This window comes from Mandrillus leucophaeus, unplaced genomic scaffold (genome assembly GCF_000951045.1).
Source record: "Mandrillus leucophaeus isolate KB7577 unplaced genomic scaffold, Mleu.le_1.0 Scaffold84, whole genome shotgun sequence".
Classification (NCBI taxonomy): Eukaryota; Metazoa; Chordata; class Mammalia; order Primates; family Cercopithecidae; genus Mandrillus; species Mandrillus leucophaeus.
The window spans coordinates 5476454-5493582 of NW_012109141.1; the positions used below are offsets into that span (position 1 = coordinate 5476454).

The 17129-nt window shown below is 41.2% G+C and overlaps 1 protein-coding gene across 4 annotated transcripts in view; it reads left to right on the top strand.

Moving 5' to 3' along the window:
- The window catches only part of CD226 (CD226 molecule), a 96467-nt gene that overhangs the window by 17910 nt on the left and 61428 nt on the right, over nt 1-17129 (top strand). Inside the window, exon 3 of one of the 4 annotated variants that reach the window (XM_011968351.1) lies at nt 1122-1206. The exons of the other annotated variants lie outside the window; for them this stretch is intronic. The gene's annotated coding sequence lies outside the window, so the exon portion shown is untranslated. The remainder of the gene's footprint in view (nt 1-1121; nt 1207-17129) is intronic. 4 annotated transcript variants of the gene reach the window in all.

The following is a 17129-nucleotide window of genomic DNA, read 5'->3' on the forward strand; positions in this document are numbered from 1 at the left end:
TTTTTTGTAGAGATGAGGTTTCAACATGTTGCCCAGGCTGGTCTTGGACTCCTGAGCTCAAGTGATCCAACTGTCTTGGCCTCCCAAAGTGCCAGGGTTACAGGCATGAGCCACCATGCTTGGCCCTGGCTCCATCTTTCACCTCTTCCAGGTTTAGCTAGAGAGGACATGTTCTTCATAAATTTGAGCTGTGGTGGCAGAAAGAACCCAATGATCCCTTGGAGTGTTTTTTGCTTTATCTACCAGAGATTGTGGTTTTGTCTTTCTAGTGATGACCACATGAACTGGTTGTAGTATATTGGAAACACTTGAGTTTATAGTCATCACTTTCCATCAACCTTATGTTAGTTGCTCCATTCCTCTAAATCTCAGGTTCCTGAACCAGAAATTGGGTTGGTAGTACCATTCTACTTGTTGAATGGCTGAGGGACGATATATTTAAAGAACTTGGCCCATGGTAGTCAGAGAATGATACATCTTATTATTATTTCCTATGCTTGTGATCCAAAAGGACTAATAATGAAATTTTCAGACATTAGTGACAATCTAAAGAAGGGAATATTTTTGGAGCTGTGTGTTTCTTGTGTGGTGTCTCTCAAATTATACCCCATGGCTGTATAGAGAAGAACATTATATGACATCTGACATAATAGTGCTTTATTTTTAAGGGATCTATGTGCTAAAAGAACAATTACAGAATTATATGAGGAATATCAAATGGTCAGGAGGTAAGAAACATCTTCATGTATTTAGTTTTCCCTTTCTCTTTAGGTGTGACTAGGGTGAAGACTAATTTTGTGTATGTAAGTGAGGCTTATAGAGTGTCAATCTGCAATGCTTCTTTAGTTAAATGTTTATTAAAGACTCCATTTTCACCATACAAGTCCTCATTTGCTGTTGTATGTAGACACCTGTTAAATCCTGCTTGGAAGTTTTTACTGTGTAGTAAATCAGTCAGGCAAGTGAAGTAGAAGATTGGCAAAGCTTTTAACATAGAGTGAGCCATTGGAAACAAGGCCCGAGCCACCAAAACTAGAACAGGATGCACTCCCCACTGCTGCCTTGTGTGGTGCGACTTTAAAGTTTGGGTTCCAAATTAGCTGTTTTGGTTTCTGTCACAGGACAACCAACTGAAAACAACTCGACCTTTCAGGATAGAGGATGGGGCTAACCTGTAAAGAACTAAATGATGGTTGTTATGCAAAGGTAGGATTTTTAGCATCACATATGAATGGTCTTAGGAATATTTCCTGTTGTTTTCATCCAGATTTGTCATTACTGCTATTTTTCGAGGTTAGGAAAAGAGAGCTTTCCCCTTCATGGGGCTTAAAAAAATACAATGTGGAGATTTTCAGTCAGTTATCAGTCAGAGGAAGGGGTACCAGCTGTCCATCTAGTTTGAATTCTTCATGATGGTATCCTTAGCCATGATCCATTGCTCTTGTTTTCATCATTTATATTTTAAAGAGCAGATTGATACAATGGGCTAGTAAGGGCATTCTACCCAATTTTGAGAGTTTGAGAGCTTCACTTTTTTAAACTAAGAATGATAGTGAGTTTAAAAAATATTACTTGTATTTAAAAATTAACCTTAGGTGTGCTGAAAATTTTCTTATGTACTTTAGTAACAACATACTGGGATTACAAATACTGTACTTTTGTATACTGTAAAGGGGGAGATGAAAATACATTAAATAGTAAAAAAAAAAATCAGACTTGGAATCTAGAAATCCTAGTTTATATAATAGATTGTAAGAACTTCAGAAGGATGAAGGAGTTGGGCCCTATGCTCTGTAAATATGTTGATTTTTGCTATTTACTGATAGCTTATTATGTGTGGAATTTTACATAGTCTGGATCTTCATAGACTTCCTCCTTGAATCTCCTGTGTGCACTTGAACTTTTGTATCGCCTGAATTTACAGGTGATGACATTGAAATGCAGTGAAGTCTAGTGGTCTTTCCAAGGCCCCAACTTTCGCATATGTCCCAGCAGATAAAGTTGCAAATTGATGCAACTGTCAGCCTGGGGCACATGGGAACCCACCAGGGCCCTCAAAGAAGGTGACCTTGGCCATTGCACCTCCTATCAATCCTCCAGCTTTCAGCCTAGAGTTTAAGAGCAAATGGGACATCTTATTCTGAATAAATGGTACTACTAATATGAAGTTATTTGAAAATATGTGTTCTTTCCAGAACAGGCATTTCTTTATTAACAATTGATTTAGAGACTCTAAGGGTAAGAATAAATGCATTTGTTTTTACCTAGTTTGTGAGAAAATATGCAGAGATGACTTGGGGGACAACATTTTCAAGGTAGCCCTTTCTGGCAGAGTTTGTGGGGTCATGGAGAAAATTACTGTCACCTACGTGTCTCTGGCTTTATTAGTCAGTTAAAGCAAATATAGTTGCATTTACAGAAATACCCCCCAAATGAGTGACCCACTCAGAATGTTCTGCCACCTAGTGTTAACCGGGTGCCTGCTCTGTAGGATGCAACTGAGTGTCAGTTCATTTAATCCTTATGAAGCACCATGGGGAGGTAATTGTTCCTGTGATACAACACTGAGGTTCAGGGTGGTAAACTCACTTGTCCAAGGTTCTCAAGCTGCCAAATGACACCACCAGAGTGACCCCAGTTGATTTTTCTGAAGAGTCAGAGACCTTAACTCCAGCAGAATGAACCATGGAGGGTCACAGTAGAGAAAGTCATGCTGGACTTTGAAGAATTGGAAGGAATATTTTAATTAGAGAGGCTGGGGTCTGGGGAAGAGAGAAGACAGAGAGGGAAGGGTGTCCTGGGGGTGCTGATGGCTTAAAGAAGGGCACAGTGGAGGTGTAAAGTTCATGCAGAAGGCAGAGCCCGGCCCTCTCTGACTAGGGCACTGGGTGTGTATAAGATGTGGTTCACCCTGGGCTCTGAGGCCCTCTATACCCACAGAGGTGGCCTGAGAGGCAGCCTCACAGGAAAGGAAGACACTGTGAGGGTAAGACTCTCTCCCTGCCTGCACCAGCAAAGAGGCTCAGCTTATGATACTTTAGAGTCTCAGGAAAAGCTTTAGTACAGTAGATTCTGTGCTTAAAAAAGGAGTTGCAGCTCACCAGGGCAGCAGAATGTCAGAAATAAATCTGAAAAGTTATCGATGTGCCTAATGGAATTTTGACTTCCATCTGTAATGCAGACCATGGGACATATCTGAATAGTTTTTAGAGAGAGACACAACGTAAAACCAGATTTTTCTTTCACCACCTGGAAGATTACACTAGCTGCAGCCTTGTAGGAGAGTAAGACTTGCAGGCAAGGTAAGCAAATAGGCATCTATAGATTGGAACCCTTACATACTGCTAGCAGGAGGGTTCATTAGTATATCTATTATTTTTAGTCTGGCTTCTCCAGAGAAAGAGAACCAATGTTTAATACATGGAGATTTATTATAAGAAATTGGCTCACATGATGTATTAGTCTATTCTCACACTGCTATGAAGAAATACTTAAGACTGGGTAATTTATAAGGGAAAGAGGTTTAATTGACTCACAGTTCAGTATGGCTGGGGAGGCCTCAGGAAACTTACCATCATGGTGAAAAGGGAAGCAAACGTGTCCTTCTTCATATGGCGGCAGGAAGGAGAAGTGCAGATTGAGCTGGGGGGAAAGCCCCTTACAAAACCATGAGATTTCACCAGAACAGCATGAGGGTAACTGGCCCCATGATTCAACTCCCACTGGGTTCCTCCCACAATACATGGGGATTATGGGAACTATAATTCAAGATGAGATTTGGATGGGGAAACAGCCAAACTATATCATTTTGCCCTGGCCCCTCCCAAATCTTACATCCTCACATTTCAAAATACAACCATACCCTTCCAACAGTCCCCTAAAGTCTTAACTCATTCCAGCATTAACTCAAAGTCCACAGTCCAAAGTCTCATCTGAGACAAGGCAAGTACCTTCCACCTACGAGCCTGTAAAATCAAAAGCAAGTTAGTTACTTCCTAGATACAAGGGGGGTACAGGCATTGGATAAATACACCCATTCCAAATGAGAGAAATTGGCCAAAACAAAGGGGCTACTAGCCCCATGCAAGTCTGAAATCCTGTAGGGCAGTCATTAGATTTTCAAATTCCAAAATAATCTCCTTTGATTCCACGTCCCACATCCTGGGCATGCTGATGCAAGAGGTGGACACCCATGGTCTTGTGCAGCTCCACCCCTCTGGCTTTCCAGGGTACAGCCTCCCCTCTTGGCTGCTTTCACAGGCTGGTGTTGAGTGTCTGTGGCTTCTCCACAAGCTGTCTGTGGATCAGATTCAGATTGTGGGGTCTGAAGGATGGTGGCCCTCTTCTCACAGCTCTACTAGGCAGTGCCCCAGTGGGGATTCTGTGTGGGGGCTCCAACCCCACATTTCCCTGCTGCAGTGCACTAGCAGAGGTCTTCCATGAGGGCTCTGCCCTTGCAGCAACTTCTGAATGGACATCCAGGTGTTTCCATACATCTTCTGAAATCTAGGCAGAGGGTCTCAAACCACAGTTCTTGACTTCTGTGCACCCGCAGGCCCAACACCACATGTAAGCTGTCAAGACTTGGAGCTTGCACTCTCTGAAGCAACAGCCTGAGCTGTATGTTGTCCCCTTTTAGCCATGGCTGGGATATATGGCACCATATGCAGTCCTGAGGCTGCAGAGAGCAGGGGGTCTTAGGCTTGGCCCAGGAAATCACTTTTCCCTTCTAGGCCTCTGGGCCTATGATGGAAGGGGCTGCCATGAAGATCTCTGACATGCCCTGGAGACATTTTCCCCATTGTCTTGGTGATTTACATTTGGCTCCTCATTACTTATGCAAATTTCTGCAGCTGGCTGGAATTTCTTCCCAGAAAATGAGGTTTTTCTGTCGCATCATCAGGCTGCAAATTTTCCAAATTTTTATGCTTTGCTTCCTCTTGAACCCCTTGCCCCTTAGAAGTTTCTTCTGCCAGATACCCTAAATCCTCTCTCTCAAGTTCAAAGTTCCACAGATCTCTGGGGCAGGGGCAAAATGCCACCAAACTCTTTGCATAGCAAGAGTAACCTTTACTCCGCTTCCCAACAAGTTCCTTATCTCCATCTGACACCACCTCAGCTTGGACTTCATTGTTTATATCACTATCAGCATTTTGGTCAATGTCATTCAACAAATTTCGAGGAAGTTCCCAAATTTCCCGCATTTTCCTGTCTTCTTCTGAGCTGTCAAAACTGTTCCAACCTCTACCTGTTACCCAGTTCCAAAGTTGGGTATCTTTACAGCAGCCCTCCACTCTCTGCTGCACTAATTTACTGTATTACTCAATTTTCATGCCACTAATAAAGACATATCTGAGACTGGGTAATTTATAAAGGAAAGGGGTTTAATTGATTCACATTTCAGTATGAGTGGGGAGGCCTCAGGAAACTTACAATCGTGGTGGAAGGGGAAGCAAATATGTCCTTCACATGGCAGCAGGGAGAAGAAGAATGAGTGCCCAGGGAAGGGGGAAGCCCCTTAGAAAACCATCAGCTCTCATGATAACTAACTCACTATCATGAGAACAGGATGGGGGAAACCACCCCCGTGATTCCATTATCTCCACCTGGTCCCTCCCACTACACGTGAGGGTTATGGGAACTACAACTGAAGATGAGATTTGGGTGGGCACACAACCAAATTATATCGTATAATTATGGAGACTGATAAACCCAAGTTTGCAGCATGGGCTTGCAGGCTGCAGATCCAGGAGAGCTGATGGTACAGATGAAACCCAGGTCATCTGCTGCAGAATCCCTCTTCCTTGGGGAGGCTGGTCTTTTTGTTGAATGAGGCCCACCTACATTATGGAGAGCAAACTGCTTACTCAAAATTCACTAATTTAAATGTTAATCTCATCCCAGAGCACCCTTCAAATTGACACATAAAATTAACCATCATACTTGTTTTAGAAAATGATATGGCATTAGCTAGTTAAAAACCCCAAATCCTATGATCCAATAATTCTACTCTGTTTGGTATCTAAGAGATCTCTCAATATAGGGAATTCCTGACAATATTTATAGCAACAGTGATTGCAATAGCAAAAAATTGGTAACAACCCAAATACCCATCAACAGTAGAACAGAAAAGCACACTGAGGTCTATTCACACATTAGGATACTCTACATCACTAAAATGAGTGAATTATCACTTTGCTCACCAACATGGATGAAGCCCACGAACTTTGTGTTGAAAGAAAAGAACAAGTTACACAAAATGGGGAGACTAGGGTTCCTTTCTTTAAAGTTTTTAGAAATATGCATAATTAAACAATATGTTATTTGTAGATACAAACGTGGTAAAACTATAAAAAGAGTAAAGTTCAAAAACATGGGTAGCTGGGGGATAGAACAGAATCAGGAAGGGCTGAAAGGGTCTTTAAGGCTCATAGTCAGGGTGTTTTCCTTATACAGGTGTTTTATTTCCCATTTGTCTCAAAATGTTTTAGAAGTTTTCTTTCAAATCTACTGATTTCTCTTTCTTTCTCTCTCTCTCTTTCTTCCTTTTCTTTTCTTTTCTTTTTTTCTTTTCTTTCTTGACAGTCTCACTCTGTTGCCCAGGCTGGAGTGCAGTGGCACGATCTCGGCTCATTGCAACCTCCACCTGCTAGGTTCAAGTGATTCTCCTGCCTCAGCCTCCTGAGTAACTGGGATTACAAGTCCACATCACCACACCCAGCTAATTTTTGTAGAGATGGGGATTTTGCCATGTTGGCCAGGCTGATCTCAAACTCTTGACCTCAGGTGATCCACCCCACCTTGGCCTCCCAAAGTGCTGGGATTACGGGCGTGGGCCACCTTGCCTGGCCAAATCTACTGATTTCTAATGGTGAAAAGAGATGCAATTGCAATTTTTGAGCAGTTCAAAGGTCTAAGGTAAGGATGAAATCTTCATTCTGATATGGCCTAGGGGTTAGGTAGAGGTAAGTTTCAGCAATGATTTCAAATTTTTGTGATCCAAGGACTAAAAGATGATGGTTTTAGTGAAAAAGATGTGAAATTAAGAGACCAACTTGACTAGGAAGAGTAGAAATAAGTCTGTTTCAGATGTATTAAATTGTAAAGTAGCCTTTGACTAGCTGACAGTTGAAATTATGGAGCAACAAACCAGGATTGAAAATACCCAATTTGAAGTCATCTGAATGATCATTCAGCACATGTAAACCAGAGGGTTAACTAAGAAAGTACCAACGGATGGGGGCAGAAGTCTAAGGTCATAGTTTGTGGCTCAGAGGATGGTCACATTGTAGTGTGTTAAAGAAGGTATTCACGGTAAAGAATGTAGAGGGCATAGAGAAAAGAGGGGGAGAGTCAGGAGAGGGAGAGGAAAGCGAACAGGTGAAGAATTGATATGAGAGCAGAAGACACATGGAACTCACATTTATAGTAGAGGGTTAGATTTTCTTGCTCCACACATGTAGGTACTTTGTGTTGGCTGTATCGTACGTTTTGCTGAGTCTATGATTTTCCATGTTCCAGTCCATTTATCTCAAACTGGACACAGAGATGTTCTTCCCTGTTTCCCTTTAAGAGTCTCATTCTCTCCCAGGTTGGATGAGGCTCCTTATATGCCATCCATGCTCTTTCTTAGAAGGCTCTCATCTCTACACCCTTCAAGGCCAAGTGTTCTCTGTCCAGATTCCCAGCAGCTGACATAGCAGCCAAAGTTTTCATTCATTCTTGTGTATATCTGTTGCTTAGTGGCACTAAAGAGATTCCTTTAATATTAAGGGCCCCAGAATTGATGACAGTTCTGAGGAATCCTATGATGAAAGGGATTCTAAAGATCATGCTGGCCTATATATTAGATGAGGCCAGCATGGCCAGCATTTTTCTAATGCTGGGGTATAATTTCAGCCTTTAAATTTGATTTAAAGCTGGGGAGAGGGAAGTCTCAAATCTGGCTTTTATAAATGTGTGTGCTGATTTGCAGGAGCTGAACCCACTTACCCATTAATTCACTTATCAAGTCTTTCCTGAGAATCTACAATGTGCAATGTAATGTTCAGTGGTTTGGAAGATAGAAAGACATAGATCTTAGCTCTAAATAGGATGCAGAATATTGGGGGAGAGAAAAGTTGTATATCACAAATGATTATTTGAGGCAAAAAAATAAGTCCTATTGTAGTCTAGAGTATAGAATTTTATTTTACCTCGGAAATTCAGGGCAGAGTGGAAAAGTGGAATTTGAACTTAACCTTGAAGGAGGCAAGTCAGAAAATTTGGAGGTTGAGATTAGTGGGCATTATTCCAGGAGAATTGCTTTAGAAAATTATCTAGAAAATGGATAGCTCTGGCTCCAGTGTAACCGACTTTGGAAGATAATTTTCATTGTTCAAAAAAGACTCCAACAACAAAACAACAAAAACCTCTAAAATTGAACCAACACATAGAATTGATCAACAAATTAATGCAATTTATTCTGGTTTACAATTTATGGCTTGGTTGACATGTTGACTTGCTGCTTCAAAAGGCAAGGGAAGCCAGATGCATTATACAATTGTATTTTACAATCTATATTAAGGTATTTGCACACTTTCATTTTGGCCTTTTTTTGGCCTATCCCAAATTCAGAAGGAAAGAAGGAAACATATGAAAATGACACCATATTTATTAATGACAGGTGAAAGTGATGGAGGAGGAGACTTGGTATGAAAGGCTATTGCCTGTCAAAGGATTCCAAACAAGGTTAAGAAGGCTACAGAGAAAGTCTTTCTGATTCTCCTGTTATAAGCGTCACCAATTCCTTTTAGCTTGTTTAGTCCTTGTGTAGACTTTTATTCAGTTTTGTCTATCATATGTATCTCTATCACTTTTAATTTTCTTAAGATGGAGAAATAAGAAAAAAAGTCATTTCAAGTCAATGGATTAGAGAATGAAGCCATAAGCTCTCTCTTTAGGCCCATTCTGGCGAGCTTAGAAATAAGTAATAAAGGTTTTATATGTCCGTGTGTGTATATGCATGCACACACACAAGACTAAAAAGTGTTACATTTGAGCAGTTTTTGATTTAAAGAAAAAATATTAAATGGTATCTATAAGGAACCCATAAGGAATGAAACAAACATTTTAAAGGCCTGGAAATCTCACTCCATAATGAAATAAAATAGTATATGAAGAAGGCAGATGATAAAAAGCATTTTAAGAGTCACGGAAAGCAAGGTTATGGTCACTGCTCTTCTCAAGGGTGAAGTAAATGGGAAACTGAAAGTGGATGGTTACCAGAAGGTGTGCCAAGGTTGTTTTTATCGACATGCTTTCCCTGTGCCAAGCCCAGGAAGGAGCAGGCGCAAGAATGCATGTCTCTGTGGGAATCAACCCTCAGGCTTTCGGGTAAAGCTCTGTAATCAAAAATCAAAAAAAGAGAAAGTTTAAAAACTCTCTAGCGCAAGATAATATTAAATTTATATACACAATTGAATTCAATAATCGAATGGCCGATACAGTGGAATTCACATACAGGCACGGGTACATGCTTGGGTTTTTGGGGAGTAATATTGTCTGTCTGTCTCGATGCTTGGGTTTCTCTCTACTTCCTTCACCTCCTTTATGCCCCGTGAGACACCCCAGTCTTTGACACGTCTAAGTTCTAGTAAAATCCAGAGGAAACTTTTACTTTGTGCTTGTTGTCAAATGCACTCAAGACAGCCGCAGCAGGGAGTGGAATTGGCTGCCATCTTTGCGTGTGGCCATTTTGCTTACTTATTCTACCTATGTAAACAAGAAACGGTACCCTTCTTATCATAGATATTTATATTTTAAAGATGATTGTGGAGTAGGGGTATGCTTGGCTGAATTGATAGAGAATGGGCTACAGCTGAAGCTTTGGACGGTGATTCTCCTGTTACCTCCGAACATTCTGTGAGTATAGCTGGAAACCACAGAGTTCTTGGTTTTTCTTCCTTCAACTCTCAGTGATTAAGACAACTCACACCTTTACCACAGCAGCTCTTTACCCAGCACTGAAAGCGGCTGCCAACCACAACATGAGGAATATATTTCCTCTTCAGAATGGGTATTGGTGGTGTGTGGGTGCCAGTGCAGCGTGGGGACTGTGGTCTCATGCATGAGTAAGAGCTGGTATCCTATAGTCTTCAGTGCCTGTCAAATAACTGTGGAACATGTGCAGCCCACACACGTTGAGGCTCCTCCTCCGACCGTCTCTGCTTCTGTGATCTTTTAAAAAATTCCTCACTTCAAAGGTGGAGAGCTACAGGGAGTGGGCATTGTTCTCCAGCACGCGCTCTGGGAAACTTCCTTATAGGATTAGCGAGTAGGTGTGAGTGACCTTCAAAAAGGCCTTATAGGAATTTACCCATTGACAGATCACATTGTTAACTGAAAGTAAGACTATCCATTGCATTTTATCAAATAAAAAATGTGAGATTTGAGATATTCAAAAGCCAACAAGAAGAAAGTAAGTAACTGAAGAAAGTCCGAAAGCTCTTGGTTTGTAAAGCTCTCAGTTTTCACTGATGCTTGGAGCTCCTCTGTGGCTTTCTCTTCGGGTTAATGCTGTCCTCTGATGGTTTAGGTAGCGTCGATAAAAGGATCTGGTTTCTAAGTTATGGTTTTTGTTGCTGGTTTTTGTTTTTGTTTGGTTTTATAGGGAGAGGAGGTTGCAGGCAGAATGGCTTTTTCTTTCCTTGGAGAAAATGGTAGGAGACTATTTCTGAAGACATTTAAGATTTTGAAACTGTTAAGAATTTCAAGACCATCAAGTCAATCCTTCAGGGATCAGTGTGAAATTATTCCCTCAGGCAACATCTCTTCTACTTACTCCTGAGCAGTTTTAATTAAATAACTCAGTGGATGGGACTTCTGGCACTTCCCCTGAGAGATTATTCACAATCCAATAACTCTCAATGTGAGAAAATTTTTCCTGACTTCAGCTATTTAACCAACTTACACTTTTAAAAACGTCTTCTCTGTAATGTGCCTTGAGAGAAAGAGCTATGTTTCAAAGAATACTGATGTAAGAAGACTTCCAAGGATGGAGGTATAATACACGATATTCTTACTTACTAGTGTTGTAAATAGCTATGTGCATCATATCTGCACACAGTGGTGACTGTGGCAAAACAGAATGAAATCTGGGCATTAATTCTGGGAGCATTTAGGTGCACCATGTAATGAGCAGAATCCTAAGAATCTTAGCATTCTCATTTTAGCAGATAGGCTCTTAAGAACACGTTTGTTCCAATTCTTGGCCAGCTACATAAAATTCTATATGCTACCAACACTGGTATTTCCAGAATTGATTCGTGAAGGGGTGTGTGTGTGTGTGTGTGTGTGTGTCCTCTGTGTGGAGAGGATCATTTCCTTCATGATATATAAAGAACCCGAGACTATAGCAAATTTTAGGTCATTTACCTAATTCATTTCACTAATGGAATACATTTATTTCTCTTTGCAAACTGGAAGCTGTAGTTAAATATATACCATTTTCATCTGAGAAACAGCCAAAGAATTCAATTGTTGTATTGGCAATGTTAGTATATGTCCCCAAAAGAGACCCTTTGTAAAGTCCCATTAACTCCTGACATCAGATTTCTCAAAATATCTCATTATTTTTTAAGAAACATAGTTGCTCATTTAAGTGAAATAAAGAATACTTAACATGGGGCTTGTACCTTCTTCCTTTTATTCTCTTTAAATCTTACAAATGTTTCCGGAAAGAACAAACATTTAATAAGATGAAAATATTTTCAACTATTTGCATTGTGTTTCTTTGTGCTGACACAGTGTTTGAATTTTCATTCTTAATGTGGTCTGATTATTCTGTTTTCAGTGAAAATAGCAAAATTGAACCAAAGGGAAAATGGCTAAACCTTGTTGCTGAAATGACACAGAGGTATTTGAATCCTCTTTATTGGATGAAGGATGATAACAATAATGAAAAAATCTGTGTAAATCTCATCTAAATCTGTTGAATAGATATTATTGTTTGCTGTGAGGAAAAGAAAGAATGTATGCCTATATGTCATGTAAACATGTGGGCCATGTAAATGTGTGGGCCAAGTGACCGTAATACAGGGTGGAATTTGGAAAGTAGCTTAAAGCAAGGTTTGGGGAGTTGGGAGGTGACAGAGGTTACTTCTGGTTTGGGGAAACCATGGCCTGGAAATCTAGGTGTAATTTGGATGAGTGGAGACAAGGGCTGGCAGGAAGAGGGAGGAAGTCCAAACAGGAAAGTGCATCACAAGAAACATCACATACCAGGGAGATGCTCTTTGTGTTTGAGGCACATGAAAAACGAATTTGGCCAGAGGCTTAGGGGAAGGCCGGAGGGTGGAAGGTCCAGATTTTGGACTTCATTTGGTTGTCAGTAAAGTTTTCAGATAGTGAAAGTCTCATGTTGGCCATGATTTGGAGCCATGACCCTACCAACGGCATGGAGGATGATGTAGAGGTAGGAAGGCAGAAAGATACGAGGCACAAAAGCAGGCAAGAAAACGGGAGGCCTGAGGCCCTGCAGTGAGGGAGGACACCGCCCCCACAGTGCAGCCCACCGGAGCAGTCTTCCCCAATTACACACCAAGAAAGCTCCCGTGCTGCAAGTTTCTCCTTCCCATTTCCTCCCCTCTTTAATTCTATAAATGTTTATTGAATGTCTGTCATATGCTGGGCCTGTATGAGGTTTAAGGCACATAGGAGAAATGTCCCAGTCCCTCATCTCAAGCTCAGGGCTCTGTGCGACTTGATGCTTGCATTGTTTGGATGCAGAGGATGGGAACTAGTGGAGCTAGAAGTGGGTAGTGACAGTGTATGTGTGTGCATGTGGGAAGGAGGGTTGTGGAGTAAGGGAAGGGGTCGTTCAAAGATCTTCAGAGATCAGAAGACACTAGAGCTTACTGATGAGGGAAGATGAGAATGGATTGAAGGGTGGTCGTGCTGTTAGCTGGATGGCATTCCTGCTGGAGTGAAATCATGCTAATGGTACAAAAGCAAAATGAGGCTGGTGTGCTTGGGAATTGCGGGATGGATCATAAAGCCTGAGTAAAGGGTAATTTAAGTGGGTAGTGGTGCCAGGTGGTGAACTTGGAGGGGTGGAGAGTGGTGATGAAGAAATTTGATGTGTGATCAGCAGGAGCTCCAGATTTTTGCTTAGAAGAGGGGGCATTCAGAACCCTTGATTTGGAACTGCATTTTCACAGCAAACCCACATGCTTGCTTAGATGCATTTTCTTTGCAGTGGGATGGGAGTAGGAGCTTTACTTCCCCCCAGTTACATTGTTGTGTCACAAATGTACACTATTCTAAGATATTTTGACTTTAGGTTTCAGGCAAGGGATTTCGATTCGTCTGCAGTTTAGAAAGAGCACGCAGACAGGGTTTAGAAGATAGATTGGAAGCAAGAGAGAATAGATGAAAGACAAGTCAGAAGAATTTTGTTCCCCGGTTTATTTGCTGAAGTCATAACTCCTAATATCTCAGAAGGTGACTGTATTTGGAAATGGGGTTTTTAAAGAGGTAATTACGTTACAATGAGGTCATTAGGGTGGCATCTAATCCAACATGACTGGTTTCCAAATAAGAAGAGGAGGTTAGGACACAGAGGGTCATCTGGAAACCAAGGAGACGGGCCTCAAAAGGAATCAACCCTGCTGGCACCTGAATTTTGGGTTTCTAGCCTCCAGAATTGTGATAAAATAAGTTTCTGTTGTTTAAGCCATCCAGTCTGTGGTACTTTTTTATGGCAGCCCCAGCAAACTAATGCAGAGGTGATGAGAATAAGTCAGACAAGAGATGAAAAAGAATTAAACTAAGGCAGCTTAAGTGGGGATAAAGCAGATGGGGCATATTCAGGATGAATTTTCTGCCGAGTGCATTCTTCATTATTCTGATTTCTTCCCCTCTTGAAGATTCAGGACTTACATTTTAAAAAACTACTACAACTGCCAGAGCTTTGGCTCAGAAATTGCTGGAACACTGCTCTCCACCTACTTGCTTTGTCAAAGTTTCACTCGTGGTTCTGTCTGTCTCTCTACCTTAATTTGTGTTTTGCAGTGCACACTCCTCCATCTTTCCTGGAATTGGTACACTTAGTTCTTTTGTAACCTATGTCTGAGGCTGTAATATTAAAGTAGTTCTGTCTCTACTGTCTTTTTTTTTTTTCTTTTTTACTCAGCTTTTTTTTTTTTTCTTCTTGTCATTGCTTTATTTTCTTATGTTTGTGGTTAGTGTTCACTGTGTGCTGCCCATAGTCCTTGATAAAGCCTTCTGGGGATTCTCTGAAGTCTAAAATGAAGGGGCCTTCATTCTCAGAGGAGTCAAAAGGATTACTTTCAGCCTGAGCTTTACAGAGCACCCATGCTATGGGGATTTAGGCTATAAATCCACATGAGGACTGATTGTGCCTAGAACTACTCAAGAATTTTCTTTCTTTCCCTTATTCACCAGGGGGTGCAGGTGAGGGCATGCTTATTTCCAGGTCATTGTTACCATGAAGGAATATCCCTCAGAGGTCTTGACAAGAGGAAGGTCTTCTTTTTACTTCTCACTTCAGGTAGGTCCTGGGTTTTGACACCTATTTTCTTTGTGTTGTATGAGGTTCAAAAATCAGAATTCACGTTTGCTTAGACTGGTCAGGTGTGCTCAGGGCAGAAGTGGCTTCTATGTCCCTGTGTCTCCAGTTTTTCACTTCTACCTGGATGTTTCCGGTGGTCCCTGTGTTGTCAGAGATTTGATGCTTTAAGATTTTTTTAAAAATTAATCCTGCATATTTAGTTGTTTTTAATAGGAATTTTGGTGATAATCATGGAGCTTGATATTTCATGGGAAATAGAAATATCCCTATTTCTAAAACATACATTTGCTCCTTTCACAAATCTGTCCTGCTCCCAGTCTTTCTCATTTGAGTCAATATTCCCACAACTTAAAAACATAGAAGTCATCTTTTATGCTTTGTTTTGCCTCATTTTTCACATCTAAGTGTCTAGACTCGCAAAATATATACCTCATGTCCATTTAGCTCAAACTAGATTGCAACAGCCTTCATTCAAAGCACTCATCTTTTACCTCTTTGTATTTTTAAAAAAGTATTTGTCATCTAGATGCTTTTACCTGAAAGTCTGATCTGAATAATGTAGCCCATCATCTTCTCAGAAATGATGTATCCAACACCCCAGCTTTTGGGCTCTTCTCCAGTCCCGGTAGGATTTTGTTTCTAGTTGCCTCTGCTCATGGTGCAGAGGAGAGATGCCCGACCTCCTTCGTTCTCGATCACCTCCAGAGATGGCATGCGGCCTGTGGAATTTCTGTATTTCTGGGAATGAGCTCAGACAATAGGCTAGAGGGAGAGAGAGAGAGAGAGAGAGAGAGAAATTGAGAAATGATAGATTTCATAATATAGTCAGTGTTGGGTGTGAAGTAGAAAAGGGATTCAAGAGTGACACCAGGTTTTACTTGGGATCCTGAGGAGATGGTGTTGTCATTGACTGCATCAAGGAGAATGAGGTGAGAAGCTCCGGAGTGGGGTTGAATGGTTTAGGTTTAGACTACCCAAGTGAAGCTCTCTAGTAGGCAGGAGGGTTTTGAAATCAGAACCCAAGAGAGAACTTGGGTTGGAGATGCAAATCTGGTAAAGTCACGGGTGTGGACGAGTGTGCACAGAGAGCTTTGGCTAGTCTTCCTTCACATTCGTAACCACCGTTCATTGAATGTTTATTATGTGGCAACCCTGGGCAGCGCTCTAAAGGCTTTACATTGATTATTCCATTTAATCCTCACACTGTCCCTATGAGGGAGATAGTAATATTAATACATAATTTGAAAGGCGAAATTTAAAAAGTGAAGATAGACTATGGAGCGTGTAGGGATAAAAAGGACCTAGCACGTGAGAATGACTTGATAAAATGATGTTACAAGTATATGAAGAAATCAAGATGGAAGTGATGCTGCTAGATCCAGAGTGTCCTCACGATCCACAGCAGAGTTTGCGAACAAGTGGCCTGTAACACCCATTTCATTTGACCAACACATTTTTGGAGGATCAGAAACACTCTTATACATATCTGGATGGACTGTTAATACTGCCATACGTGTTCCGCTTGGCAGCATTTTCTAGGCTGGGTAGCAGCAACCTTTTTGTAAATAATATATTCCTGAGTCACCCACAATCCCCACTCTTCCCTATTGTAATACCTTTGGCTCCGGTCATTTCCATGATCTTCCTGGACCCTCTGGGAATTTGTCTTTGCAGCCCTCACCTATGTGGTTATTCTTGATTCTTAGAAGTGCTGTTCAAGGTCTTCTGAGGCTTGGTCCCTGCATACCTTCCAAAGTCACCTTTGGGTGCCTTTTTTTTCAGCCAAACATGGTTAAGTGCAAATTCCCTAGGCATCCTCTGCATTTCTGAACTGTAGATGTTTTTGCTTCTGCCTTTTCTTTCCCTTAAATACTCTTTCACTCTGTATACTACAGACCGAATATCCCATATCAAAACATCTGAAATCCGAAATGCTCCAAAATCCAAAACTCCTTGAATGCCAACATGATGCTCAAAGGAAATGCTCATTGGAGCATTTTAGATTTCAGATTTTTGGATTCGGGATGTTCAGCTGCTATGATGTAAACATTCCAAAATCTAAAATAATCCCAAATCTGAACACTTACGGTCCCAAGTATTTTGGATAAGGGATACTGAACCTGTATTCATCCTTCAGCTATGGAAACATTGTCCCACCCCTAAAACGGGAATCCATGTTTCCTGCATTCCTCCGGATGTTGTTTGTGGCCACCTTTTTATTGAAGGTATTTTCTTTTCCTTGCATTCCATCTAGTGATTACCATTCCCATCTCCCTCACTGCCTCCTCTCCTGAATGAGGGCAGGCCACATCCCATTTGCCTCTTTGTGAGCCCAATAATGTTGGCAACAGAGCTTTGCCCTTAGGAGACATGCTCAATAAAACAGCAAAAGAGTTGGGATGAAGTGGGAGGAGTGATAGAAAATCACCAGCACCAATGGCTGATCTGTACGTAGGAAAGGTATCAATTCCATATGTGATTAAGTAGAATAGAACAGTTGCCTATGGGTACTTTCCAGGAAGTGAAAAGTATTCCCCTGGGTGGTAACAAAGGTTTA